The following is a 7,189-nucleotide window of genomic DNA, read 5'->3' on the forward strand; positions in this document are numbered from 1 at the left end:
TTAATACTCTAGATGCATGATGGAAGATGAGGCGGTGGGCCGCCAATACACGACGTAGGTGTCAATGCCATCGTACTCTGACTTGACAGCCCACCACCCTCCTTCTTCGTCTTCTCCGGGCCTCTAGCGCCAGCCGCCAGAAGCAACAGCCCCAAGAAGTTCAAGGAGCTGGCTCAAGGAGTCGCCACCAAGAACTACACCTCCCCGGCAGATCTCTCTGCCGGGGAGAAGGCCAAATGCAGATGGTGCTCCTGCCGGCATCGCCTAGGGACGGGGCGTCCGACATCTAGTCAGACCCGTTCACGTCGTCCTCCCCACCGGTCCCCTCCTCGTCACCGTCGTTCGAGGAGGAGCTCTCGTCGTCGGTCGAGCTCTTCGCGCAGCACCCTAACTTGTGCCCCGAGCGCTCGAAGCCCTTGACGGAAAGTAGGTCGCTCTCCACTAACTTGAAGTAGAGGACATGCCCTTTCATCAAGCAATGGGCGAACGCGAAGGTTTTCAAGCGCCGGTGAAGAAGCATCACATGAGGGGCAGGGAACCTTGTGTTCACCCACACGTCGCTGTTGCAACACCCCTTCATGTGGAGCCTCAGCCTCGGTGGCTGGTCGATCTCCAGCACCCTCTCAAACGCCTCGGGAAGGCAAAGGCGGCTGCGCGGCGGCTCACGTAACTGCAGGATGAACTCCAACGCCATGTCCCCGACATGGCTGCTCGATGAAGCAGGAGGAGATGGTGATAGAGATCGTGACGACACAGGTGTCCCCCTTCTGCGCCCACCTCTGCCTCGACTGCCTCATCGGCCGCGGCCCCGTCCGGCGCCTCTACCTCAAGTGTGGCCTTCACCTTGGGCGTCTGGCTCTTCCTTAACCGTCGCGGCTCTCTAGCGGGAGGAAGACCTAGTCGCCCCCGCGAAAGGACGGACGCGACCGCGCCATCTCGCCAAGGAAAAGGAAGAGAAGGGATCAAGCTGGAAGAAGAAGAGGACGAATGTGGAAAGACGCTATCCCTCTCCCCTTTTATAGGGGGACGGGGCCGAGCGAGCCTGAGGGCGACTGCCCCAATCAACCAATCCAGCCGCCGGGGGCGCAAGGAATCAGGACCGACCCGCTGCTCCAATCAGCGCTCCCAGCCCCCCGCCTTAGTGTTAAAGCCCGTACCCTCCGCGTTCGCCACCTGCCCTTCCTGAGGCGTGGGGGACACATGGTGGCAGAGCCAGGATTTAGATGGCAAGTGGAACAGCCGTTCCTTGCCCCGTGATAATGGGGCGCGGGCACCATGATGGCCACAACCCAAGAACACCTAGTAAATGAGCCGCGCCCCTGCGGTTTCCTCTTTTTTATGGGGAGGATGTGGGCCGCTTCTCTACTATTCACGGCGAGGTGACACAAGCGCACTGCAATCGCACCACGCACGACCCCCACGTCACGCACTCAATGCGGGTCGTGGGGAAGCGCAACTGGCAAAGGAGTTATCACGGTGAAAGACTCTGCCACGCGTGCCCGCACACCATTCTAGGCCTGGCCCAACAATGTTCCGTGATTATGTGTGGCCCTAGCCCGGGGGCTCCTGTCGATGTACAAAAGTAGGGGCCTTCTGTACCCCTCTACTTGTGCACGGGCAGTTGTAGCCACACCTGCGGCCACACTTGGCAGGGCAGAGGAATCGGAGAGCAAGACTACCAGAGCAGTGCTAAAACTAGAGGCGCGAAGAGTGAACGGGCAAGGCGGGTTTCCCTCGGCAAGAGCATTGCCGGGGACGACCTATGCTGCCCCGGCAAGAGCCTTGCCGGGGCAACTTGCCCAACACTAGCAAGACCACCACCCTTGAGCCTGAGAGTTATGACGCCATCAACAAGCGTCAAGACCGAGGCTCGAGAGCGCCTGCATGGTGGCATGCAGATCTTTGTGGAGACTAAAGACGTGCAAGACTAGATGAGAACCAGAAGACGAAGGCCCCCCGGCAAGACCCTTGCCGGGGACGCCCACAAGACCCCGGCAAGACCCGTGATGGGGACATTTGCGGGGCCACAACCAGGCCCGCACTTACCAAGGTTTCGCTGCCCCATGGCCGTTCTGACGTAGCAGCCAGCCTACCAACTAGGCACACGCCTACGTGGCAACATGCAGCTTCTAGGCCGACTAGGCAAGGACCTGCATGGTGGCATGCAGATCTTTGAGAAGACCCTGCCACCGCACTAGCGCAGCAGCCAACCAACCAGCGTGGTCATGCATGCCTCGTCAGCTTGGACACGCGTCGAAGCAAGGCGAGGCGGCGACAAACGAGACGTGCTTCCTTGTCGTCCTCGATAAAGCAAGAGGACACGTCGGTAGCGCATTAAATGCGTTTTGTCCCAAGATGTCAGGGATAGACTTGTACACTGTAGACACTTTCCACCTCCTGTGTGCCGCTGTGGCAACCCCTTTGACATATAAAAGGAGGCCCGAGGCATACTAAGGGAGGATTCAGACTTTCTGGACTCTTTGGACTAGGCATGCACCGCAGCTAGTTCAAGATCTCAAGAACACCAGATATACACCAAAGCAGGACTAGGGTATTACGCATCGTTTGCGGCCCGAACCTGGATAACCCCCCCCCCCCCCCCCCCCGCGTTGATCTTCTAAACCCGCTCTTTCGACAACCCCGCACCCTGTCAACCATAGTAGGGAATCCCGGTGATCCCATAGGTGTCGTTCTTGAACCCCGGCAAACTTATTCCACAGAGAATTGTTACATGCTATAGAATGGTAATTGATTTTAGAAAATTAAACAAAGCAACTAGAAAAGATCATTACCCTATGCATTTTATTGATCAAATGCTAGAAAGATTATCTAAGCACACACATTTTTGCTTCCTTGATGGATATTCTGGATTTACATAAATACCCGTTTCTCAACCTGATCAAGAAAAGACCACTTTTACTTGTCCATTTGCAACTTATGCATATAGATGTATGCCTTTTGGTTTATGCAATGCACCTACTACCTTTCAAAGATGTATGACTGCTATATCGTAGCGACCCGACCCAAATGGATCAAGTCTCTGTGCTTAAGTGTCATCCCTGGATCAGTATGCTGACACACACAGTACTCGAGGATTTATAACAGAGGTAAATCACATGTATAAAGTAACGTACATACTATTACCTCAATCCATATAGCGGAAGTAACAACAAGGATGTGGATTCCCATCAACACCAACGGCAAAGTTGAGTGTAGACATCGTAACCCTAACGTATCACTTACTCGTCGTAAGAATCCTGCAACATGAGACGTTGCAGCCATATAGGTCAGTACATTGAATGTACTAGCAAATTCACACCATAGGATAAAAATGAGAATGGCTATCTCTATATGCATATTTGGCTGGTGGAGGCTTTATGTTTAATTTTGGATAAAGCTAATTTTTCCCTACAGCAAAGGAATATATTTTATTTAACTACAAAGTTTGTTGAAAATATTCAGAAGGTAACCCCAACTCAGTCCCAAATCATTAATAACCCAACAAATTATTAATTAGATAGAGTGATGAGATCAACATAATAATTCAAGTACCAGATACTCAAGATGTCCATAACCAGGGACACGGCTAATCATGATTAGTTTGTACACTCTCCAGAGGTTTGCGCACTTTTCTCCACAAGACTCGATCTCCTCCATTGTATTTCTCGCACTGCATGATGTTTGAGAAACGGATGATCGAGACACAGTCTTTTCAAAGAGGTCCCCTTAACCGATAGATAGGCCAGTACACCTACAATTCCCCCTACATCTGCTGCCCATCATGGAAAGGATTCCCACCACTTACTCAACTATGTCAGAGCCCATAGTGGCTTGTGGCTGCACACAGAAGTTTCTAGCATGAATAATCTTATGATCCCATAGGATGATCACACGGATACCCCGGGATCTCCTTGGACAACACTGGATTCCCCAGGTGCCCGGGCAAGCCATTGGTATCCCCAGGGTGCCCCAACCAATCCACCCAGATGTGTATTAAAGTAGCCACCTTAAGTTAACCCTTAGATATAAATAACTCTCACATCTTTCATGAATCTCACAAACCAATCCACGTCTACGAGCATAGCATAGCATAGCAGTATAAGCATAACGTAGTAACACCTAGGGGTTTGAATATAAGACAGTTGGTTCCTACCTCATCAACTACTTCCCAAATACCCACATGTTATCACATCCTACTCATGCAATGTTTGAGGGTGAAACTAATGCATAAAAACTGGGTATGAAAAATATGATCAAAGTGTGAACTTGCCGTGTACTGTTGATGAAGATGATTCACACTCATAACTCCTGATAGTTCTACTCGACACACTCCGGTCAATCTATCGTAAGCAAGCAATTGCATACATAAGCACTCATGCAAAAGAATTGAAGAAAAGATCTCGGAAAATTTCAAAAACAAGCAAATATCTCTTGCAAATAGAAAAAAAATTTAACAGTACCAAAATTGGGTGGATTTGGTCTTAACAGAAAGTTTAGGTCAAGAGCTTTGATTAGGAAAAACAATCAACTAAATCGGAGTTACGAAACTCAAATTATGATAAAAAGAAGTTTGAATATGAATCTGAACAAATTTCAAAATTTCAAAAAGTTGATGTGACAGGTTCACTGGATAGGTGAAAACAAGACTATAGGCGATGGTTTCATCTAATTTGGATGAACGAGTAAAAAGTTATGGCTATTTGAAAAATCAGGGCCAAGCTGTTTTACAAAAAAATAGCTACGGCTAAAAAAATTCTAGGGTCTAATGTATAAATATAGAGACTAATTGATAATCTAATTATTATATCATACTAGTCTAGAAATAATAAACTACGAAAGTATAAAAAGAAAACAAAGAAAGATACCTTTATAAGGTAGAGAAAAGACGACTTCGAACAGAGGAGACAATTTCCAGAAGTCCCGTCGGAGAGGAGAAAAATATTTTTCTTTAATGAATCTAGTCAAACCAAAATATTGATTTAACCCGAATCAGATGATTTTTGGAGGCTCTATGGGTCTATATTTATAGGTGGAAAAAGTTTAGGGATCAAAGGCTAGGTAATGTGGGACTAAACGTAGACGTAAAAATAGAAAAGAGAAGAACGCACGGGACAAAGTGTTCGGCCGGTCGGCACGCGCGCTGCAGTTTTTTAACTTTTTCTAAGAAAAAGAAATATTTCTGAAAATAATATTTTTTTCTACAAGCATAACCGAAAAATAAATAAAAACAGTTACGGGCCTGTCTGCTAACTATGTTGCGCAGGTGGGCGACGGATAGTTATAGGCCGCACACGCAGTTTTTCAGAAAGAGAAAAGGAAAAAAATAACGAAAATAAAAATAAAATTTTATATAGGCATATTAACTAACAAAATTTTCAACAAAAGGTTTTCTACAACATGAACATTTTTTAGCGTCAAATAAATTCCTCAAAAATTTAAATAAAGGAAAGAGTCATACATCTCTAATAAAACCCAATAAAAATCATTTTAAAAGTAACAAAATGATTTCAAATTTATTTCTCTCCAATTTTCTAATATAGGAAATCATATTACCCTGTTTTTGATATATTTTATTTTTGGTGAAAAGTAATTTGAATAAAAACCAAATAACTCCAAAATAGAAAAATAACTTCAAAGGGACTTTAAATTTGATTCTTTGAAACTTCCAACTCATATTTCGTACGATTTGAAGAAGTCATTTTATCTTCACTCATGAAAATCATTGAGTTGCTTCAGGTTTCTGAATTTGAAAATATTTCCAAATGAAATTCAAATCTTTTCAAAACCCTTTTTCATTTAATTAAATGGAAGAAGTCATATCATCTTCTCTCTAGGGTTTTGTATTTGAAAAGAATTTGAATTCATGGAGATCATAATGCAAAGTGAAAGTTTTGGGAACGTCATTTTATTCTCTCTCATTTAACTTTCAAAAAGTTTCAAATTTCACTCAATTTCACACGAATAACCACCACAATTAAGCAATCAACCAAAACTATTTATTTAATATAACATTCCAAAATTTAGAATTTTGGGATGTTACATATATTCTATGACTTTTGTGAAAAGATTGTTGAGGTTTTCATGGATGACTTCTCTGTTTATGGGAAGTCTTTTGATGATTGTTTAAGCAATCTTGATCGAGTTTTGCAGAGATGTGAACAAACAAATCTTGTCTTGAATTGGGAGAAGTGCCACTTTATGGTTAATGAAGGTATTGTCTTGGGTCATAAAATTTCTGAAAGAGTTATTGAAGTGGACAAAGCTAAGGTTGATGCAATTGAGAAAATGCCATGTCCTAAAGATATCAAATGTATTCGTGGTTTCTTAGGTCATGCTGGTTTCTATAGGAGATTTATCAAAGACTTTTCTAAAATTTCTAGGCCTCGTACAAATCTTTTGCAAAAGGATGTTCCTTTTGTTTTTGATGATGATTGTTTAGAAGCCTTCGAAACACTCAAGAAAGCCTTAATTTCTGCACCTATTGTTCAACTACCTGACTAGAACTTGCCTTTTGAAATTATGTGAGATGCTAGTGATTATGTTATTGGTGCTATTCTAAGACAAAGAGTTGATAAGAAACCAAATGTTATTCATTATGCTACTAAAACTCTAGACAGTGCTCAAAGAAATTATGCTACTACTGAAAAAGAATTTCTTGAAGTGGTGTTTTCTTGTGAGAAATTTGGATCTTACATTGTTAATTCAAAAGTAATTGTTCACACTGGCCATGCTGCTATTAAATATCTTATGGAAAAGAAAGATACTAAACCTAGACTTATTCAATGGGTTCTCTTGCTACAAGAATTTGATTTGCATATCACTGATAGAAAAGGAGCAGAGAACCCCATAGCCAACAATTTATCTCGGCTTGAAAATGTGCTTGATGACCCACTACCTATTGATGATAGCTTTCCTCATGAGCAGTTAGCTGCAATAAATGTTTCTCATAACACTCCTTGGTATGCTGACTATGCTATTTACATTGTTGCTAAGGTATTCCAGTCTGGATTTTATTGGCCTACTCTTTTCAAGGATGCTCATAAGTTCGTCTTATCTTGTGATGAATGTCACAGAATAGGCAATATTGGTAAGCGTCAAGAAATGCCTATGAATTATTCACTTGCTATTGAACCGTTTGATGTTTGGGGTTTTGATTACATGGAACTTTTTCCTTCCTCTAATGGGTATA

The sequence above is a fragment of the Triticum urartu genome, chromosome 7A (genome assembly GCF_056163025.1).
Source record: "Triticum urartu cultivar PI428250 chromosome 7A, HENAU_Tu73, whole genome shotgun sequence".
Lineage (NCBI taxonomy): Eukaryota > Viridiplantae > Streptophyta > Magnoliopsida > Poales > Poaceae > Triticum > Triticum urartu.